General features: G+C 40.7%; 1 pseudogene; it reads left to right on the top strand.

The window, feature by feature from the left end:
- Positions 1-14439: 14439 nt before the first annotated feature.
- The window catches only part of LOC148016401 (ribonuclease TUDOR 1-like), a 110274-nt pseudogene continuing 100293 nt past the window's right edge, over positions 14440-24420 (top strand).

The raw sequence follows: 24420 nt of genomic DNA on the forward strand, positions 1-24420 counted from the left end.
TCAGATTTTCGTCTGAGAAGTAGAGAAGAAGCTAGTGTTTGGTACACATTTTTGGTCTACTAGGGAGCTCCAAGAGATCTAATGCTTGGAGATTGATTCATAGTAGTCTCCTAGACAAGGGTGTTGTTTATCTTCTCGGGTTCTATCAATACATAATGCTTTAAATCATTGAGCTTTGTCTTTATCTTGTGCACCTCTTACCTATTATTTTTCTTCTCTTCTATCTCCTATTCTCTAATTCCTTCTCTCTCTAATTCTCAGTGGATATGACCTTTTGACTAAAACCCCTCTGACAATAGGTTCATATGACATGAAAGGTCATTGGAAGGAAATACAGGATGGGAGAACCTTCAAGCATAAATTCTAGTGATGTTTTGCAATAGTTAGTATAGAATATGAACATGCTTATGCAAGTACAACAACAACAGGTGATGCAAGCTTCTACTCAAATGGAAACATTTGTGATGAATGCTTTGCAAGAAATAGAGCATGAGATGAAGTTATTTAATGGTAAGAATATATATGCATATTTGCATACCTATGCTCAAAAGATTGAGTTCTTTGGGATAGCTCAACTTGCATGGAGTTGGTATTTTGTAGGGGTCATTGTACATGAATTGAAAGCTCAAGTTATTGCATTATACATGTAGGATGTTGATTGGGTAGCTTTCAAGAAGATCTCAGGGAAGAATTTTACATTAAAGACATTGGTTTGATTACCCGCAAGACTTTCCAGTGGGTTCTATAACCCAACAAGGGTCTTGTGGCTACAAAGTTATTAAGTGAATTTGAAAGTCAATTTGAGCAATTAGATCTTGTAGAACAACAAGCTCTTACAAGTCAAAAAATTAAGTTATTTCTACAAGCAACAGATCTTGAGCTTCAAGAGAAGCTTGATGATTTGTTAAAGGATTAGACTATAGAGACATGGCTTAAAATAGAGTGAAGGTATGTTAAGGAAGCTGTTACTGCACTAGTGAAAAAGCATAGAAGAAGAGAAAGATTCCATGTATCTAGCTTGTCCACTATTATGGGTAAAATAGTTGATGTAACCAATAAGCCACCCACTTCTATGGCTAACCCTATGGATGCACCTATTGTTCCTACTATTAGGAAAGACGTGTTGGTCTAAGGCATGTAAGATCTCCACTTGAAGGTCCCAAAATTGGATGAGAAAGGAGAAGTGGAAAGGGGACACGCATCAACCCGTAAACCAATGAAGAGATGTATGTGGTGTGATAGTTTGCACCATGAAAGGAAAGATTGTGCTGTTGAGACATTGAGCTCCACTCGTGATACGCCAGGGTGACCGTTGTGTATTTATGTCACCGACTTGTCAGTTACAGACGCGGTCGGTACACTTCCCATGAATAATAGCTACATGATAGCTATCCTTATCTACTCTAGTTCGTGGCTCAGTTAGTATGCCAGCTTAGTTAGTTGAATTTGGTTTGAGACCCATATATAGGGTTCTTCTATTTATTTGTACTAGAGTTCTTTTGGCTTACACAACTAAGAGGAGGAAAACTGTTTTCAGCCTCCACCCTTGTGTGTATTCCCCCATTGTGCAAGCAAGAAAGCTACAAGTGAGACTCCTTCCTTCTCTCCCACAATCTTGACATGGTATCAGAGCCTTGTTCGTAGTAAGGAGCTCAAGAAAGCAAGCCAAGCTCGCGGCGTTCTGGTAAGAGGAGCAGTGTTGCTTTCATTTTCTGTTTTGGGAGCAGACCTCTGCACAGGTAGCACAGCCGGAAATTGCAAGAGTGCATTGTCTCTGGTTAAGACGCCCTTCGCGGTGAAGCAAGAGGGCAATATATTTCGGGGCCTGTTTTGAAGGCGGAAGTTTTCTACACGCACTCAGGAAAAGGCCCAGTTTTATGCTGTGCGACCACTGTTCTACAGGTCGGTGAAAAGTTACTGTAGAAATTGCATCATATGCTTGTGTGCAGAGACATTGGGAGTTACAAAATCATCCTTGTTGCCTGTTGATGCAAAATCGTCACTAGGAAGTGACTGTGTGGTCAAATACCACTTTCGTCAGTTTTGCAGATTAGCCCTTGTGAGACTGAAGCTGTGTTCTTTGCAGTGACAGAACTTCTTGCAGTGTTCTGTAATGGCGTCTGATTCTCTCTCACAGATTGTCACTGAAAAGCTTGACAAGAACAACTTCCAAGCATGGAAGTTTAGAATGACGAATTTCCTTATGGGAAAAGGATATTGGAAATTTGTTGCAGGAAATGAAGAAGAACAAGTTCTTCCTGATGTTCCCAATCAACAGTAAATGCAGGCATTCAAAGCATGGCATGAGAGAGCCAGAAAAGTTATGTACTGGCTGTCTATCAGTATTTCAGACTCTATGATTGTGCATATTCAGGATGCAAGTACGCCAAAGGAGGCATGGGATACTTTGTCAAAAATGTATAGCACAAATACGCAAGCCAGGAAAATGCAGCTCAAGCAAGAGTTGCATAATGTGCAAAGAGAAAGTATGAGCATCAATGACTACCACATGAAGGTGAAGAAGATTGCAGATGCACTTGCTTCCATTGGGTCACCAGTGGAAGATGATGATTTAGTTTTTGTGACCTTGAATGGTCTAGGAAAGGATTATGCACAGTTTCGGACATCCATTTCAGTTCGTGAAAGATTTCCTGATTTTGAGGAGTTGATTGCTCTTCTAATTTCTGAGGAGCAGAGAAATGGTGGGCATCTTCTTCAGGAGGAACTTCAAAAGAAGCTGTCTTCTACTCAAATGCTGGAAGAGGTAGAGGCAGAGGTAGAGGAGGCCGATCTGGAGGCCATGGTAGAAATCAGAATATGCAGCAAACTCAAGAAAACCAGTCCTATGGAGGAGGACGTGGTAACTCTAGAGGCAGGGGGAGCCAAAGGGGTCGTGGTGGATGGCAAAGAGGCCAAAATGCAAACAGCAATGTTGAATACTACTACTGTGGTAAAATGGGTCATATGGCTAAAGACTGCTATAAAAAGCAGAATGACATCATGAATGGAAAATTGCAACAAGGAAATTATGCATCTTCTAGTAGACAAGGTGATGACAGAAATGAGCATTTGTTTATGGTGCAGCACATGAACAATTCTGTGACAAGTGCAGAAGAAAGCAACGATGTATGGTATGTTGACTCAGGTGCATCAAACCACATGACAGGTCATGCAGAATTGATGGAGGATGCAAGGAAAATGGAAAAACCAGGATTTGTGGAAACTGGTGATGATACTGCACATCCTATTGTGCAGATTGGAAAAATTCCTTTGTCTATGCAGGATGGGAAAAACAAAATACCTGTCCGATGTATTTCATGTCCCGAATATCACCAAGAATCTAGTTTCTGTTGGTCAAATGGTTGAACAGGGCTTGCAGGTCAGATTTAATCCTCATGGATGCTTTGTTGAGGATATGAAAAATAAAGGTCGCTTGATAGCAAAAGGAAGGAAGAATGACAGAATGTTTACATTGGATGCAGACATGTTTGAATTGAGTGCAGCAATGTTTGCACATGGGACCGATGTAGTTGCAGATATTGATATCTAGCATAAACGCATTGGTCATGTTAATGTACAGTGACTTAAATCAATGCAGGCCCAAAATATTGTTGCAGGATTGCCTAAATTCAAGGTTGCAGAAATGCATAAGGTATGTGAAGCCTGTCGATTTGGAAAACAGGCAAGGAAACCATTTCCTAGACATGTTCAAGAGAGTGAGAAGCCATTGGAATTAATCCACTCTGATGTGTGGACTACTAAAGCTGCATCTCTTGGAGGCTGTCATTATTTTGTCAGTTTTATTGATGACTATAGCAGAAGAGTTTGGGTGTATTTTATGAAAAAGAAAAGTGAAGTTTTTGGGCATTTCAAAACTCTTAAAGCTATGGTTGAAAAAGAAACAGGCCTGCAAGTAAAATGCCTAAGGTTAGATGGAGGGGGAGAGTACCTCTCAAATGAGTTTGCAAGGTTCCTGCAGGAGCATGGCATAAAGCAGCAATATTCATGCAGTCATACCCCACAACAAAATGGAGTTGCAGAAAGGAAAAACAGGCATATTGGAGAGGTATCTCGTGCCATGCTCAATGAAAAAGACCTGTCAGATTTTTATTGGGCTGAAGTAGTTGCTACAGCAGTCTATATAATGAACAGGACTCCCACTGCAGCAATACATGGGATGGCTCCAGAGGAGAGGTATACTGGTAAGAAACCAGATATTTCTCATTTGAAAATTTTTGGTTGCATTGCCTATGTACATGTGCCAGATGAGTTGAGATCCAAGTTGGATCCAAAAGCTGAGAAGTGCATCTTTATTGGTTACTCTCTGCAACAAAAAGGGTATAGATGCTATAACCCTTCTACTCGTAAGTTTATAGTGAGCAGAGATGTTGTTTTTGATGAGATGAGTAGTTGGTATAAACCAGTAAATGTGATTGATGATGCAGATGCACAAAATGGTAATGCTGCACAGAATTCACAGCAGCAGTCACAAAATATTAGTGGTCCTGGAGCGTCCTCTAGCAGTGGTTCACATTCTTCGCCATGGACAGTAGGTAGATTGAGATCAGGAGAATCTTCTCAAGGCATTGCAAATAGTGGTATGCAGGTGTCACGAAAAGGAAAAGAGAAGGTAGATCAGCCCATGTTTGATGTGAATGGAGGTCACTCTTATGTGGATGGTGAATCCAGTGGCTCAAAACAGAGCATTGATGATGAGTTGGGTATTCCTTCTATTGTTACACCTGGAGTAAGGAAGACCAGGGATGTTCTGAGAGCACCTGGGAGTGAACCTACTTTGCGCAGGTCTACGAGAGCTAGGTATTCTGTGGATAGGCTGAAATATGATGGATTTACAGCCATTCACTATGCATATATGGTCAAAGTGATACACGAACCATCACCCACTTCTTTTGAGCAAGCCATGGGAAAAGAAAAATGGGAGAAAGCCATGGATGCCTTGGAAGCAAATGCTACATGGGAATTGGTACCTTTGCCTAAAGGTAAGAATGTAATTGGCTGTAAGTGGGTTTATAAGGTGAAGCACAATGCAGATGGTTCTGTGAACAGATACAAGGCAAGATTAGTAGTCAAGGGGTATGCACAAACATATGGCATTGACTATGAAGAAACATTCAGTCTGGTTGCAAGGATGGCAACCGTAAGAGCAGTCATTGCTATGGCTGCATCAAAGGGATGGTCTTTACATCAGATGGATGTAAAGAATGCCTTCTTGCATGGTGATTTGCAAGAAGAGGTCTATATGGAGCAGCCACCAGGTTATGTGCATGATGTTCATCCTGAGTTTGTTTGCAGGTTGAAGAAAGCCTTGTATGGCTTGAAGCAAGCACCTAGAGCATGGTCTGACAAGATAGGACAGTATCTTGTCACTATTGGCTTTCAGATTTCCAAGGCAGATTTCTCACTTTATGTGAGAAAAACAGAGAAAGGTATTATGCTACTTGTCATTTATGTTGATGATTTGATTATGACAGGTGACAATGATGAAGATATCCTTCATGTGAAAAAGCTATTGAAGCAGAAGTTTGAGATGAAGGATTTGGGAGAGCTGCGTTATTTCTTGGGCATTGAGGTGATTAGATCACCAAGTGGGATACAGCTCTTGCAGAGGCAGTATGGATTGGACATGCTATCCAAATATGGGATGACAGGCTGTAAGCCTATTTCAGTTCCTTTGGAGCAGAATGTGAAGCTGAGCACAGATGTAGGTGAGCTTCTGGAAGACCCTACTATGTACAGACACATAGTAGGAAGTTTGATTTATATGACTATTACCAGGCCAGATTTGAGCTATGCTGTTGGATTGGTAAGTCAGTTTATGCAGGCTTCAAGGAAACCGCATTTGGATGCAGCTAGACGTATACTTAGGTATGTGAAGTCCACATTGCAGTATGGACTATTTTATGAGACTGGGGTTCAGATACAGTTGCATGGATACACTGATGTTGATTGGGCTGGTAGCATTTCTGATAGACAATCTACCAGTGGATATGTGTTCTCTTTTGGGAGTGCTGCAGTCACTTGGAGCAGCAAGAAACAACCTACAGTTGCCTTGTCGAGCACAGAGGCTGAGTACAGGGGTGCAGCAATGGCTGCATGTGAGGTAGCTTGGTTGCATAAGCTACTTTATGATATGCATCAGCCTACAGATGGGCCAATTGTCATTTATTGTGACAACATGAGTAGTATACACTTGGGGAATAACCCAGTCTATCATGCTAGAACAAAGCACATTGAGGTGCATTATCACTATGTGCGGGAGAGGGTTTTACTAGGTCTTATTGATCTAGTTTATGTCAGCACAGAGGATCAGGTAGCTGACATATTCACGAAGGCATTGGGCATAGAGAAGCTGCGCAAGTTCAAAGACCTGCTTGGTGTGCAGGAATTGGGATTGAGCTCGAGGGGGAGTGTTGAGATATCGAGCTCCACTCGTGATATGCCAGGATGACCGTTGTGTATTTATGTCACCGACTTGTCAGTTGCAGACGCGGTTGGTACACCGCCCATGAATAATAGCTACATGATAGCTATCCTTATCTACTCTAGTTCGTGGCTCAGTTAGTATGCCACCTTAGTTAGTTGAGTTTGGTTTGAGACCCATATATAGGGTTCTTCTATTTATTTGTACTAGAGTTCTTTTGGCTTACACAACTAAGAAGAGGAAAACTGTTTTCAGCCTCCACCCTTGTGTGTATTCCCCCATTGTGCAAGCAAGAAAGCTACAAGTGAGACTCCTTCCTTCTCTCCCACAATCTTGACATGTGCTACTTATCAGGAGGCCTTGACATGACAGCTTATCTTTTGGAAAGATGGCAAGATCAATGTACAAGAAACTATTGCCTCTTGCTTTGAACTTTGGAAAGGGAAGTATGCAAAAGACTTGGGTATCTCAAATGCTTATGAAACTATACATGCTTCTACTTTTGGTCTACAATTAGATGGAATGCTTGGCCAAGTGATGGTTGGTTCAAAGGAGGCTGCAATATGGATACATGCTTGGCCAAGTGATGGTTGGTTTGGAGACTGCAATATGGATACATGCTTTGCATGCAGCTAAAAAGAGGAAAGTTATAGATAGTGAAATGTCTCATATAGGGCAAGACATTCGTGACATAACTGGTTGGGAATCACTCGTAGATGCATATTTAGTATATGCATATTTAGCAAAGGTGCAAAACACGGATGCATTTGTGGAAGAGAAACAAAAGAGAGATGAAGATAATGCAAGGACATCTAAGAGAGTGACAAAAAGAAGTGTGGATCAATCTAAAGTTGCAAATTAGCCATCTCTCGAGTATGTTATGAAAGAGGTTGAGCAGGAGCAGAAACATGATAGCAAACAAGAGGGAAAAAAGAAGGGCAAGCAGCTGGGATATAAGCTGTAGTCTAATATTGAGATAGCCACACGAGCACCTTAAAAGATCATGTAGTGGAAGAGTCAGCCCATGCATATGTAGTTTTTCTTAATGCATCTGAAGAGGTTTATGAAGCTCATGTTTTACTTGATATAGGGACTCAGAGGGAGATTGGTGAAGTGTTGGATGCATATGATTTGTAGGATACAATTATCATTTCTAAGAGAGTTCACGAGCTTGAGGATATGCCTTTAGAGGATATTAGATATGATGCTCCACAAATGGATAATATTTAAAATACTTTGTCAGAGGCCTTGATAGGCAATTCAAAGATACTTCAAAATATGGACCGTGTCACTATTTTTTCGGTGATGGTTAGTATGTGTTGGATGCAAATGAGGCTCAGTTTATGTCGAATGTGGTACATAATTATTAGTATAAGCAGATTTCCATGCACTTGACTCTAAAAGAGCAAGCATGTTGCTATGTATTTGTTGATGGGTGTATTTCATGCATGTATATGGAGGTTCCACGACCTCTAGTGTATGATGCACACCTAAGGCCTGATGATCCTAGAGGGGGTACTAGGTGTGGTTCAAGAGTTGTACAAATACGGAGTATTTTGATTTATAATCCAAGGGAATGCCTTCTTATGTGCATGATGAGAAACAAGTTGACGCTATGGGTATTTGACCCCAGTGGTGCATCAGTGGCATATACTAGAGGATATGTAGGTTTAGAGGGGGTGGATGTCATGCCACTACACGGATATAGTGTGAAAAAACTTGGAGTGCATCATTATCCAGTTTTCTTATTAATCTAAATAGTAAATGCCATATTAGTCATTAGTGTTAGTGTGTCCATCGTATGTAGATTATTTGGATAATTTTAGCTATTTTTTTATATTTTGGATATTATTTCTTGTAAATATCCTAAAATAATATAGAAACTTTTAGAATAGGGTGACATGCAAAAAGTAAGTGGATTTTTAGCTAGTTTTGGGAGACCTCATGCAACAAGGAGGGACTTTTGAATTTTCACGGGGTGTGATCACAATTTTCAGGTAGCAAATAGTACTCCGGGTTGGGAGGAAGAAGGAGCGATCTGTGAGAATTCTGAGCAGGTATCTTACAATTTTACCCCCCTTTCGGAGCCAATGGAAGCATCAGATTTGTTGTCTAAGTAGCACAGAAGAAGCTAGTGTTCAGTGCACTTTTTTGGTCTACTAGGGAGCTCCAAGAGATCTAATGCTTAGAGATTGCTTCTGAGTAGTCCCCAGATAGGGATTTTGTTTATCTTTTCATGTTCTATCAATACATAGTGCTTTGAATCATTAAGCTTTATCTTTATCTTGTATACCTCTTGCCTATTCTTTTTCTTTTCTTTTATCTCCTATTATCTACTTCCTTCTCTCTCTAATTCTTGGTGGGTACGACCTTTTGACTAAAACCCCTCTAACAACAATGGGTTAGCTTGGTGCTATTTTCTAGCAACGTAGGACAATACTAGTAGAAAGAAATCATGAAAAGAATATACATTCCACGTTGGTTGGTTTTTAGTTCAGTTGATTAAGCATGGAGTGCCATACACTTTGCATGTGCAATCTAAATATGGTATCAAAAGATAAATTCCTGGATATATGACAACTGTATATTTAGATATTGTAATGAAAGAAGCTGAGAGGAGAGAGAATAAGAGTTGAGGAGAGAGAAAGAGAGCAAGAAGAAGAAGGAAGAAGACTAGAAGAAGAGAGAGAAAGAGATAAGGGAGGAGAGAAGGGAGGAGGAAGCCATGGAAGCTGGAGATGAAGGTGAAGAGTATGATCTTGATAATAACTGTTTACCCTAATCTGGGGCTCTTACAACTTAAATACCTCGGTCAGTGTGACAGGGTGTACATAATCAGTGTGTATCCCGCTTGTTACAATCCATCCCCCCACTTGGAAGGTTTTTACCCTAAAAAACAAGGAGAAATAGAGGGGAGGGATGGGTGGGCTAAGGGAGGGTTGCAAAGTACTACTCAGATCCCTTTGACAACGAAAATTAGGTGTGGAGAGACTAGGGACAGAATGCAGTCCGAGACTGGTCTATTGAAGTAAATCGGTCTTAACTTTTGATAGGTTGATCCAAATAGGGCGTACCACATGCCAAAACGGAGCTTATGATGAGTAATTTCAGGCTATGTAGAATGTACATGCATGTGATTTGAGTAAGTACAAAACTATTCTAAAATAGTGTGCAGTTTGCGAGAAAAAGGTGGTCCATTTGGGGCATGATCGTCTAGTCTTCCAGCCATTGGGCCTCACGGAGGTAGGAAATTCATTGAGGATGGTTGCTGGGCGCCAAGAGGCTTCTTCCAAGGGTAGGCCTTGCCATTTGATGAGATATTCTTTGATGGATTGGGATTATAAGTGCTGATCTTGCTGCCCAATGATTGCTTCAGGGACATATTGAGTGATGCCCTCTTCATCTATGGGGGGAAGTTCTTCCACATAGTCCACTGAGGAGCCTATAAAGGATTTCAACTGGATGACATGAAACACATTGTGGATTTTGGTGGTAGGGGGAAGTTCTAAGCGGTTGGCCAAGTCACCAACTCTCTTCAGGATATGGTATGGGCCATAGAAGCAGTGGGCCAGCTTGTTACTGGTTGCCCTCTTTGAGAGTTGAGTAGCAGGACTTAGGCACTTTCAAAAGGACCAATTCCCCTTCTTGGAATTCCAAATGCCTTTGTTTTTCATCAGCATAGAGTTTGATGTGTGTTTGGGCCTTTTGAAGGTTCACTTTGCATTGCTGAAGTAAAGCTTGCATGCGATTCAATTCAACCTGACTCTAGATTGATCTTATCATTAAATAAGATCATGGGGAGGGGAACCTTATACCCATATAAGGCCTCAAAAGGGGAAACTCCAATGCTAGAGTGCATGGAGTTATTATAGGCGAACTCAGCTAAGTGAAGCCACATATCCCAAATGTGCTGAACATCATGGCAAAAGTGCCTCAAATATGTCTCAAGCCATTTGTTCACTCTTTTAGTTTGGCCATTAGTCTGAGGGTGGTATGCAGTGGATGGAGCAAGCTTGGTCCCCATGGAGGTAAAGACTATTTGCCAGAAGTTACTCATAAACTTTGCATCCCGATCATGTACTATGACCTGTGGCAAGCCATGCAACTTGAAGACATTTTCCATAAACTGAATGGCTACCTCTGAGAGACAGTGTATTGGATTTTAGTGGAGATAAAGTGGGTAGCTTTGGTGAGGCAATCAATGACCACATAGATATTGCTCCACCCTTTCTTAGTTGCAGGAAGGCTAGTGATAAAGTCCATCATGATGTGAGTCCATTTCCCTTTAGGGATAGGGAGGGGCTGCGAGAGGCCAGCTGGCCTGAGTGTACTATCCTTGTTCTGTTGGTATGGAACACATTTGGTCACAAAGTCCTTGACATCCCTCCATAAGCCTTTCCAATGAAAGATTTTAGCAATCCTGTCATATGTTTTGAAAACACCCAAGTGGCCATCAGTGGGGCAAGAATGCATAATGATCTTTTGCGTGAAGGGGGAAGTGTGGGGGATGATAATCTTGCCATGGGACCAAAGAAGGCCATGCTTAAGCTGATATTGGGAGTTTTCAGCCATGACCCCATGCTGTAATTTTTGAAATGTGTGGCTGAAATGATCATCTAACAAGTAAGCCTCTTGAAGCTCTTCAACCCAATCATTGTGCAATTCTTATATAGAGGACACCCTGCATGCCCACATTCGAGAGAGTGAATCAGCCACAATATTATCCTTGCACCGAGCGTGTGAAATATCAAAGTCATGGTTCTGTAAGGTTGCCACCCATCGCCATTTCTTAGGAGTCAAAGTAGACTGAGTCAAGAAGTACTGGAGGACTCGGTGGTCGCTTTTTACTTAGAAGTGGCTGCCATACAAATAGTGGTGCCATTTCTTGATGGCATGGAGAATGGCCAACATCTCCTGGTCATATACATTCATTTGCATTTCCTTCTCATCAAGCTTGCGGCTCTCAAATGCAATCACACCGTGCTCTTGCAACAACACTGCACCAATACCCTGGCCACTGGTATCACAATGAATGGTAAACAACTTAGAGAAGTTAGGGCAAATAAGGATGGGGGCTGAAGTAAGTGTGTCCTTTAACTGCTTGAAGCTATGATCCACAGTGGCATCCCAAAAGAATGACTCATTTTTCAAGTGATCAGTCAAAGGTGTTGCAATGGTGGGCATCTATAGAATGAAGAGAGACCAAGAAAGCATGCAAGGAAGTGGTGGTGGAGGGAATGGGCCAGTCTCTAACACATTGCACCTTCTTCGGGTCAGCTTGTTTACCATTTTTGCTCACAATGTGTCCCAAGTACTCCACAGATGTCTACATGAATATGCATTTGCTCTCCTTAGCAAAGAGTCAATGCTCTCTCAATATGTCAAACATCCTCCGAACGTGTGTCAAGTGCTCAGTGGATGACTTGTTGTAAATGAGGATGTCATTAAAGAAAACAAGCACAAACTTGAATAGAAAGGGCTATAGGATTTTTTTCATTAGGCTTTGAAAGGTGGTGGGGGCATTAGTCAACCCAAAAGGCATCACTAGAAAATGACAGAGTCCATGATCAGTCTTGAAGGCTGTTTTGACCTCATCTCTTACCCGCATATGAATCTGATGGTAGCCAGAACGAAAGTCAATCTTAGTGGAAAAGCATGCCCCTTTCAACTCATCCAGCAGATCATCAATCCGTGGGATGGGATAGTAGTTCTTCACTATAATTTTGTTCAAAATCTCTGTAGTCAATGCACATGTGAAAGGAGCCATCTTTCTTTTTGACTAAGAGAATGGGGGATGCATAGGGGGAAGAACTCAGCTCAATGAAACCGATCTCTAATAACTCCTTTATTTGCTTTGCAACCTCTTCACGGTCACACTTGGAGAGTCTATAGGAGGGTTTATTCACTGGCTTGGAATGGGGCTCTAGGTCAAGTGGGTGGTCCACTTGTCTCTTAGGAGGGAGGGATGTAGGCATCTGAAATAGGTCATTGTATTCCTCAAGTAAGGCCTGCAAGGCTGAATCATGAGATACTACAGAGGGCTGATCAGAATTGTCCTAATTTAAATGTATATGACAGATTTTTTGAAAATTGAGAAAGAAATACCCAAAAACACATAGCCTTGTAACCCCGAATTTGAGCTACGCTCATCCCGCTAACCTGATTTTAAGTGAGAAAGGTCTTTTGAGTTTTACAGGATGATGGAACCACTGATGGACCAAAAACCGGGCCGGCACTGGCTCATGCACTAGCCGGGCCTCGTCACTACGTACAAGACAACCTCTCGGCCTCACGGCCAAGAGCGTCTATCAAAATCTCTGCCTTCCTAAACATTGCATTTGTAATACGTTGTTTGTAGTCCACTCTTCTCTCACCCACTACTCCTTAGAGGGAATCCCTTACACATTGCCTAATGGCACAAAGCACAGACATAGGGGGTCCTCCAACGGCTGAGTGCCGCCGCCCCTCTGTGACTCTCCTACACCTTGGAGATTGGCCCCTCGATGCGTCACTCAACATATAAACATTTCGCACAAATTCCACTCAAGATACCATTTAATCGTATAGGGTGTGATTGAGAAGGGTATACAAGTCCGTTTCATGCATTTCCTCTTGTATGTCACTATGGTAATCTTGCGCCGAGCTTGGTTCCTCATTCATAGAGGTCCAGGAGTTTCTAATCTCCCTCTAGAGTTTCTCTTGGGCCTTGCTTTTGCCTTTCTGGCCAGCCATCTGGGTGCAGTCCACAGGACCTGCTGTCAGTAAAAGGGGTGTAACTCTTTATATGAAACTCGGATTGAAGAGATTTTGGGCAAAGTCGGAGGGGACAAGGTCTTCTTTGAGATGAGCTATTAAGATCCGTGACAGAAAATGATCAGAATTTTCTGTAATGGGTTTAATGTGCTTGTCCTGGAGTGGTCTGCATCGTGTCCATAGTGACCCTAGTGCACAAAAATGGGCATAACTTTCAAACCGTAGCTCTGATTGGGGAGGGTTTTGATTCAAACTGGAGGGGACAAAGCCCTCTTCAAGGTGAGCTATACGGTTCAATCCTTGATTTAGATTTTTATTTTGTAATGGGATCTTTGTGACAGTCCTGTAGGACAATGACCAAAAACACTGCCTGTCCCTTAGTACCAAGGTCTTACATGGATAGAGCATAGATAAAGGGCCTGATCAACCACATAAATAGCATCCTGAGCATATTGATCATAATCCCAAGCATCATTGAATACCCATTAGCTTTGCCATTAATGTATAAGTGCATTCATTGCCATACATCTCCTTGACTGCATGTACTTCAAGTATGATACATGGGTGCCATTAGCATTGTGGGTATCCAAGAGGGATCATTGGGACATGGGAGTGGGGCTCATGGAAGTACATGCACCTACATACAAGTATCGGGATCCGGATCACCAGGAGGTGGGCAAAGTTCCCCTCGGGCAGGGTTGTGTACCCCTTTAGGGTCTTAAGTGGTAAGGGAGGGTCACCTCTCTTTTGTCTTACCAGCTTGCTTGGCATTGGCCTTTTTCCTCAGCCGGAGTATACGTCGCAGACATTTTTATTAGGCAATCAGCATGAAGTGCATTGGAAAGAAGACATTGGCCTTTTCATGAGATGCAAGGAATGAGAAAAGGTTGGGGTAGGGGTTACCTTGGTAGTCCAGTGACTCACTGGCTGCTAATTACCCAATTTACAATGGATATTATTCATTTTGGTCTCATCCAAGATCACAAGACCAAATGGGGGTTAATGTTAGTCATTACAATAATGTCCAGGAAGAGGTATGATGCATGCACATGAAGAGGATTTAACTCTTAACCTATGCAATCCCAAATCTCTCCAACAATGGGTTAAGCTCAGCAAGTGGCTAAATTGAGAGATTAAGATAAGATTGGCATACCTCTTTAGTGCTTGGGAAGACCGTTGAAGCATAAATCATCATGGTGCCTGATTGCTCCCTTGATCAAGTCTAGTTGTTGATTGGGGCATCCATGGAAGAATACTTCAACATTCGAATGCTCCTACTGGTGAAGAAGGCTCCCGTGCTTGTCCCCGAACTTGAGCTTCAAAGATGGGAAGCTTCAAGTGAAGCTTTCATGGCTGCCCACAAAGCTCCCATACATGCTGACTTCATGTCTTCCTTCAGAGTAGAACAGGTCAAGAGGAGTTGAGATATCTCTTGATGGCTGAGCTTCAGGGTTATGGGATGAATCAACAGCTTGGACTAATCAATAAGGGTTGCCCACAAGATGTATAACAGGGGGTTCAAGTGGAGTGCCAAGATGGGGGGGGTTAAATATTACTGAGGGGGTTCAACCCTTACCCTAGGGGGCCAAGAGTTCCAAGGGAAAGACTAGGAGCAGGGGTAGGATGCAAGAGGAGGCAAGGACAACAGCGCAATTTGCACCACAAATTGTGGGCTGCTGCCTGCTGCTTGTGGCAGGGTTTCCTTGGTCACTTGGGTACTCCAGATGAAACTGGAGATGGTAGGGATCAAGTGCAAGTGGTGGCTAGAGCCCTAGAGGTGTCTGGAGAAATTTTGTGGGGGTTATGTGGGCTGATAGCCATGGCAGCTTACAGGAGGAGAGAGAGAGAGAGAGAGGGCTAGAGCAAAAGGTAACTAAGGTTTTGCCCTCTTCCAATTCTTGGGACTCTAAACTTGGCATGGAACCCTTAAAATTTGCATGAAAAGAAATGACAACCTGCTATTTTAACCATTTTACCTCCAGATATGTTTGAGTCTCCATCCATAGCTCCTGCTTGCTCCAAAAAGTTGAAGTTAACTGCAGTCCTTCTTACTGTACCCGTACTTGTAAGCTGAGTAACTAGGGTTTTTGGGATTTGAAAAGGAGGAAAGGGAAAAGAAGAAAAGGACCAAAGACTAAAGCTTTGATACCACTTGTAATGAAAGAAGTTGAGAGGAGAGAGAAAGAGAGCAAGAAGAAGAAGGAAGAAGACTAGAAGAAGAGAGAGAAAGAGAGAAGGGAGGAGAGAAGGGAGGAGGAAGCCATGGAAGCTGGAGATGAAGGTGAAGAGTATGATCTTGATAATAACTGGTTTCCATAATCTGGGGCTCTTACACCTTAAATACCCTGGTCAGTGTGACAAGGTGTCTAAACCCTAGTTAGTGTGTATCCCGCAGGTAATGATCAACATTAAGAGTGCAAGATTTCCCTTTGCTGTAGAGTAATGTGATATCTTGGGGAAACAAATCAAGTGAGAAATATATATAATCTCCTTGATCGTTATGGCTTATATTATGAGAGAACTCTATTACATTCATGTTCTATGTGTAAGAGGGTGCATCCTAGGGCCAATCCTCGAGGTGTAGGAGAGCCATAGTAGCCATAGAATTCTAATGGGGGAAACTCTTTATGTATGTGAATCAAGGTGTTGATCACTTGTATGTTTGGATACTCACTTTGTTAGAGTTAGAAAGGAAAACTGTTGGACTACTACAATCGCTACAAATGTGTGGTTTATTTAGAGTAGTGTATAGCCACCAAACGCTCATGTCTGCCGCAAGGCCGTAAGGGTGGTTTGGTGAGCATAGGAGGCCTTTGGCCCTAGCTCTAGAGCCAATGTTAGGCCCATTTTACATCCTAACACTGAGAAATGCATCGTGAAGTGCTCGTGAATCCATAATTCCCGTGATGCGCAAGAGTGTTGGCAAGAAAATATACATTTTTTAGGATATCTTGCAACTACTATCAAAGTCTTGCTCCAATTTATCCAAAAAACACTAATCTTAACCAAGATTATCAAGTTTCCAAGCTCAACAAATCCAAAATAATGACACAAAAAATTCTTAATCTAAAAAACTACAAAAAATCCAACCACAAAACAACAAAACAAACACTCACAAAATGACCGAGCTACAAAAATCCTACCCAACTAATGTTTATTTAGAGGTTTTTAGTTTATGCGAAAGCACTTGACATATTTAGCCCTCCCCCTAGTCTGCAAGCATTTATGCATAGTAGTTGCTTTCATAAAGTGATGCTACATCTATCATCCATTTAGTTTCTTCATTCTTTTGTTCTACTTGTTTCTGTCTTAACCATTCTTCTAGTTTAATTGCACTCAACCTTGAGACATAATTCTTTAATCTATATCCATTGATTCTTTGTTTAGGTGCCTTTTCATCTAAATTTTCTAATGCATAAGTTCCATTTTTATATGTTTTAGTGACTTTGAATGGTCAATCCCATTTCGTTTGGAATTTCTTTTGGAAAGTATGATCCAATTTGCTGTTATGCCTTAAAACCAAATCCCCTTTCTTTATATTTATATTTTTTATTTTTTGATTAATTCATTGTAGATTTATTTTTTAATTTCTTTCATAATGATCACATGTCTCTTATCTATTCTTGTAATTGCAACAATCTCTCTGTGAAATCATTTTTGTCCTCACCCTCACTCAAATTTCAAACATCCTCAAAGCTAGTATTTTCACTTCTATGGGTAACAAGGCTTCTATTTCATAAACCATATTAATTGGAAAAAATCATGTACTCTCTTTCTTGGCTGAACAATAAGCCCATGAAGCACTTGACAACTCAATATCCCATGTTTGAGGATGATCTGTTGTTATTTTTGACAACATTCTTATTAAGTCACCATTGAATTTCTCATTTAAACCATTATATTGAGGATAATGCGGTGAAGCAAACCACTTTATTATCTTCATTTTCTTACAAAGATAATCAATCAATTCTCCTTTGAAACCAGGTCCCCTATGAAATAGAATTTCTAAAGGTGTCCCAAACTTACAACATATGTCCTCATTTATGAATTTACCCACATCAATGGCTCTAATTTTGTGCTTGGGCTGATGTGATGCGTGCATGGCCTACAATTTCCTTACCTTGTTGAAATACTTCCTCAACTTCTACTATCCACTTTAAATGATCGATCTTAGCTACCATCTGTAATGGATAGAGCAACTAAGATGCCAAATGTATGAATCTTGATATATATCTTACCTTATGAATGAAAGTCATAAGCTCCTTTGTATTTGCAGATGATACTAAAGTAACTAGAGCTTTAAGCTTTTCATGATCAGGCTCACTTCCATGTTCAAAAGCCACATGACCAAGAATTTTTACTTTTGGTTGAGCTATCTTGAAATTTTTTGGATTTAATTGACAACCATAATTATCCATTCTTTCAAACACTTTATCCAACTTTTCACAATGTTCAAGTCTTGTGCTATGTACATAGACATCATCGATGAAATCTCTCACAAACTTCCCTAAGAAAGGAGCTAGCACTTTGTTTACCATCCCTTGATACCAAACCAATCCATTACTAAGTCCAAAACATAGAACTCAATAACAAAAACATCCCCACGGTGTTATAAAAGTTTTTTTCCTTTGATCTGCAACAACAATGGATAATTGAAAGTAACCTGAATAGACATCACAAAACTATACCTTTCATATCCTGCAACCGAATCCAAAATCTCATCAATGAAAGGAAGTGAATAATGGTCCTTCTTTGTGATTGCATTTAGATGTTGTTTACACAAATTTTCCAACCTCCAGTTTTGTTTTAGTGTTATAACTATTGTGCTTATCCATTTAGAATGTTCAGCAAGATAAATAAATCTTGCTTGCAATAACTTTTCAACCTCTTCTTTCAAAACATACATTTATTCTAAAGTCAAGGGCTTAAACTATTTTTGCATCTTCCTTAAGTTCGATCTTTAGCCCTTTCCCTTGCATGCCTCTAATTTATATGTAGGAAGTTACAAAGAGATTTTGATATTTATTGATAACTATTTGGTATTGTTTTTTCTCTCCTTTAATCATGTCAAAACTCAACATTTTTCCTAACAACTCTCTTTTTTCTAATGAAACTTGAGGTTGTTCCATCAATCTTTCTAATTTCTCTAGTTTCCCTTCTTTAACTCCTCTAATCATTATGTTCTCCCAAACTTCTTTCTTTTTTATATGTATAACTTGAACTCTTTGTTTTTCTTCCTCAATATTCTTTGAAAGTTCTTCTTTAGATGATGATTCTTCATCCTTTAGCAAAAACAAAATTCCTTGTTCTTTAGATGAAGCAAGAAGTCTACATTTTTCTAAATTTCAAGATATTCTTGATATTATTGATTGATGAACGTGTGTTCTTGACTCAATGGGGTCATTCATGAATATATGTATATATAACATGAGTTCAAAATAACGGGTTTTTAAAACACTATTTTTATACATTTTTTACATATAGAAGGGTGTCATATAAATGAGTTACTTGCAGATTGAATAGAAAAGGGTTGTGCTTTAATAAAGAAGAATTCATAGATTAGGATATTTATAAATAGACGATGAGTGCACGTTATATAGAGAATATATATATATATAGTGAACCCCTCGGGGTTCTTGACTTATCTTTGGTGTTTAAGGATTTTTTCTTTTTTTCCTTCACTTTCTCTATTATTATTAATCAAACCTCTAGGTCTTAGTCACTTTCTGAACTCTCATCCTCACTTTCATCTTTCTCAGAACTATCACTGTCTTCCTCTTCTTCTTCTTCTTTTTCTTCTTCACTACCATCCTCATAAACTAGTTCCTTTCTTGGAGCCATATCAAACTTCTTTGCTATTTCTCTACGGTCATAAATCATTATGATTCCTCTCCCCCAATCTTGCATTGCACCTACCTTCCTAAGCCAAGGTCTACCTACCTCTCCTATATTCTATTTTTAATACTAGACATCAACCATAGGACAATATAAGGTAACTCCTCTACACTCAAAATTCTTATTGTTCCTTTTATTCTTTCTCTCTCTTTTGGATTTACTAATTTATTACACTTCCCTCTCATCCTGAGATACAACTCCATCAGTTGAGCAAATGTTATATCTACTTTTCTTCCCATTAAATCCTTTCTTAAGACATAGCAATTTCCCCTTTCCCTAAAGGGATATGAGAAGCACGATAATGTTTCTTAGGTTTTCTTTTATTCTCTCCTTCATCCTTTGCTCTTTTTTTAAATCTTTCTTTCTCTTTCTTCACTAGCCTTACTAGTCTCGAGTTCATCTCTCTCTACATTTCTCCCCCTTTGGTTGCTAGCATCACATCTATAGTTTTGTTTTCCTTACCCCTTTTTCAACAACAATACAATTTATGGAAATCTTTCCCTTCTCTTCTTCCATTGACTTTGGTTTTTTATAAGAAGTATGGTATTTAATATCTATACCATAATTGTTCTGTTTATTGGGAAGATTTTGTGGTAAATGATACATATCCCCTCCTGCTCTTGGTGGATATGGACAATTGGTGCTCGTGTGACCTATCTTTCCACAAGAATAACAAATCGCTAATCGCCTAAAATATCATCTTCTATTTCCTCCTCTTTATTCTCTCATATATTCTTAATTACTTTGTCCCATCAATCTCTCATTACCTCTTCCTAAAGGCCTCTCAAAGCACCTAACCTCATGTTTTGCATTTGTCCAAACATTTGATCCTCAACTTGTGGAGTTAATTTAGCATTCTATCTCGCTAAAATTTGAAAATTTTGTCCATCCTCTTGCCAATTTTGGTCTCTATTTTCAATGTTAGATATTCTATATGGTTCTCTCTTTTTTATTTTCTTGATTTTTATTTCTTTTTCTATGGTAATCATTACTGCTTCCTCAAAGGTGCTTGGTTCCTTGATTTCTAATTTTGTTCTCATCTCTCTGTGTAAATTTTCACAAAATATTTTATTTTTAACATTTTCGTTGCTCTCCCTCCTAGGCTTAATGAGGTGTTCCAATGGTCCCAAAGTCGAGTGTATTCTAGGGTGAAAGTATTCTTTTTGTTTGAAAGCTTCTATTTTTTACCAAAGGTCTTGAGAAGTTTCGTTTTTTTAACAAATCAATCAAGAAATGCATGTTTGGTAGCTTCATATTCCATAGGAATAGGAGGATTTCTCAATCTTAGACTTTTTTTCATAATCTTCAAACCAATTTCTACCTTCATCCAACAACTAATTTTTTAGAATTTGAAGTTTCAAGGTCTAGTCAATTATCCGTTGGATTATGCATCCAAGCTCAAGCATTTCAAGGAATTGGTGAGGATCCTCTCCTTTTGTGCCATGAAATTTCAGAAAATAACTAGCCATCGGAAACCACTCTCAAGCAAAAACAATTCACAAATCTCAAATAAAGTCAAAAATTTTCAGCACTTCTCAAGGCCTGGGGTAGCAAAAAAAGATTCTTCATGTGAGTAGTATTCAAAGACAATCCTCTCACACAACCCGAAAACAAGACAGGAAGGAGTGTCGGTAAAGTAATTGACTTTGTTTGAATACTAAACTTTATGAGAAGCTTTGACAATGTATGACCACAATACTAGCATATCCAATCCTCAACCCAACTATGAACACATTGAGATCACACAAAATGCAGAGCATTTACAATCTTAAAAAAAATGCAAATATGTTTTTGAAGAAATTCTCACTCAGAATCTTCATGCCTCTTTTTTAATTGTGGTGATACACCGAGCCTTGAGCATCAAACTTGTAGAAATTCAAAAAAATACACATATTGCTCCAATAGCTTGGTTGTGACCCCTCCTCTTCTGTTGTCTAATAAGTCTTTAGCAAAAACCGAGAGAAAGGCCTTTTACTCTTTGCTCTCTCTGCTTATAAAGATTGCTCTAATCTTGTACACATACTCAAAAAGCTTGTAGGCTTTTCAAAAAACGTTATAAACCTTAGAAGATTTGTTTTGGCAAATTTCATGTCGAAAAGTTCCCCCTGCATACAATTGAAGGTCAAGTGCTCCCCCATTCATCGCCACAATCACTAGGTGCTTAGACACCGCACGCGCAAGAAAATTCTCTCTCAATGGGTTGCCACTCCTAGAGTCATTCTTCTCATCCCCATGAGTTCCTCGCTCTCCAGTCCATCGACCTATACTAGCTCTCCCATGCTTGAAGAGTTCACTAGCACCCAAAAAATATGACAACAACCAAGACACATTGCCATCACAATAATGGATAAGAACATGCATTGTTCAGGTGACAAACATGTGAACAACATCAAAGGTTGTTGCTTCCATGATCCCATATGAAAGGTGGTGCCACTTGGAGAACACTATTCTCAACCCATAGCACTCAAATCACCAATGCAGGTGCTCAGAAATATAGTCTTTGTAGGTTTTTCTTTCAACAAACCTTTGCTCTTGACTAGAAGTCAAGATGGATCATCACCATTACTAAATCACACTATCTTCCTATCTCATGTGTGAAAGAAATAATTTTTGGAAAAGCATCTGAACTCTCAAAGTAGATAGTGCAAATAGAATGCCGTACTTGAATGGCAAAACATCGCCCATTATTAAATCCTTGTTTGGCCTTTGTTGCCACATATCCTGTCCTCAAAAAATGTAGTATGATCATAGTATCCTTTCCACCATTGAAACTGAAAGCCAACTCATCAAACTTGTATGATCTATGACATAAAGGCTGTTAACCCTCAGACAAACAAGGTGGAAAATCTGGAAAAGCTAAAGCAGAAGACAAAGGCCAAGGCAAAGTGAAACGGAAGACAAAGATACACAAGGAGAAGAGTCCTAAATAAGGGAGAAAGGCGCACAAGGAAAAGCGCAAGTCAATACTTTTGTAAAAGAGCGCAAGCGCATCATGATTTCATTTAAGGAGCGCCAGGCTCTCACCCGTGCAATTTGTAAATGTAGATGGGTGGTGGAAAGGAAGTTAGGAAGATAGAAGGACAATGGGAAAAAGGGCCTAGGCCACGGCCGGCCATGTAAGAAAGGGGATAAGGGGATGACCGCCCAAAAGAGATTTAGGGTTTTGTATATAAAGTTGAAAAGTGAATGAGAAGCTCATTCTTGTGTGGGGCCAAAAGTAGCTCTCCTCTTCTTCTTCTTCTTCTTGTTCTTGCTTGCTTGAGCTTGTGCTTGAGAGAGGGAGTGTGAGAGTGTGAGGGAGTGAGTGTGTGAGGGTGAGGGACCGGGAAGGAGAAGCTCTCCATCTTCTCCTCTCTTCTTCTCTTCTCTTCTCTTCTCTTCTCTTGCTCGTGGCAATGGAGCTTGGAGCGTGGAGCTTGAGGATAGAGCTTGCTTGAAGCTTGCACTTGGATCGTGGAGCTACTGGAGTGCGCGAGAGAGGAGGTAACTCGATCAAGATGGGGGTAAGCTCACTACACCCGTAGATATGGATGGCACATTGGCTATGTGAGAGGTAGCCATTAGTGCTCGGCTTGGAACGCTTGAACAATAAGTGGTCAGTGGGTCTCGAGGTGGAGCTTCTAGCTACCCACATTTTGGTTCCATTTCCAGGACCAACGGATTCAAGCCTTGAGCGCTTGCACACTTCGAATCGAGCATTGGAGTAGGGTTTTCCCCGAACCGGTGCTTGAGGTAGATAGGTAGGAAGTGAGGGAGTTTGAAGAGGTATTCGATCTCCTTAGCAAGTAGGTTTTTGATTTCTTGTTGAATATTAGAGTAGGACAATCCATCTCCATCTTTGGTTTTGATTTTTGTTGCATTAGGTTAAGGTTAGGATAAGAAAAAAGAAGGAAAATAGTAGGGTTTTTTGTTGCTGTATAATAGACTAAAACATGCAAATAGAGACACAGATTCAGATTTCTAGCTGGAAGAGTATGAGGGACTAACCTCTGAGGTCACAGTAGGCTGGGATGGGGCAATAAGAGGCCTAGGGAACTAGGAAAGGCCACATTTGACATCCTACCCTCTGAGAAGAGAGTGTGCTTGAGAGCCAGGGAGAGAGAGAAGAGAGAGAGAGCTGCGGGGAGATCGTCAACGTGCTGATCAATTCGAGCGCCACACCATTTTCAGGTATGCCAGGTGTTTCCCTCTGTGGCTTTGCATCTAATTAGGCGGCACGGCACGATTCGGTGAAGTAGACGTCAGTCTAGAGGCATTGCGTGCAATTCGTGGGCCGTTGGCTGCGCAGTCGGACCAGTTCGTCCGAGTCCCAGAATATGATTGCCCTATCTTTGGAGTCAGACCATCCGACTCTGAAAATCGGACCTTTGTGAAAACCGTCCGACTCCAAAAATCGGACCACCTTTTAGATGCGACTCCCAGAATCGGACCAGTTCCAGAATCAAACCAGCCCAAGAATCAGACCACCTTTGTCTGTCTGATCTGACACTCGACTATTCGATTTCGAAAATCGGACACACAAAAATCGGACACAAGGAATTGGACAGACACATGTTAAAATCGGATGTCTGATTCCAGAAATTGGACGTGACCAAAATCGGACCACTGGGCCAATCGGACCAACCCAAAATCGGACATTCGATTATGATAATCGGACTCCTGAAAATCGGACATCTAAGAATTTGTCAAAAAACTGTCAAAATCGGGCAGGTATCTAGAACACAAATTTTGACGCATCTAAACCCCGAAATTCACCTCAAAGGCTACGTAGAGCTAAAGGCACATCACAGATCCATCATTGGGTTGAAACTTAGAGCAAGTAGTTCAAAATTTGGCCATAAACTATCCTCCACATTGCGCATGGTGTTTATCATAATGGCCCTGCGGGCCGGGGGGGACTGCACCCCCTCTCCCCTGGCGGACTCCCGCAAAGGGGGCTTTGCCCCCTCTGCACCTCCCCCAAGTAGGTTGGAGAGAAAATGTGCGTCATGACAGGACCTCCAAATTGGACCCTAGTGTAGTAATGGCTCTACAGGAGCATGGATTCTCACTTGCAAAAGAGCAACCAAAAGCCCATACTCGAATAGAGAGAAACAGAGACCCTAGAACATCAATGGGCCAATCTAGCCAACAAAGGCAAAAATGCCACATTGCAAAAACACATACGTGTTGCATTCGGATTGCATCTAGTCAAAGCAGAAAGCAACACCATCAAGCTACAACAGCGAGAATGACTAGATATGATAGTCTTGACGATAGATGCTTTGCATCTAGTCAAAGTAGAAAGCAACACCATCAAGCTACAACAGCGAGAATGACTAGATATGACA

This window comes from Lygodium microphyllum, chromosome 23, assembly GCF_053477565.2.
Source record: "Lygodium microphyllum isolate KBCC chromosome 23, Lygodium_microphyllum_v1.1.10, whole genome shotgun sequence".
NCBI classification, from domain to species: domain Eukaryota; kingdom Viridiplantae; phylum Streptophyta; class Polypodiopsida; order Schizaeales; family Lygodiaceae; genus Lygodium; species Lygodium microphyllum.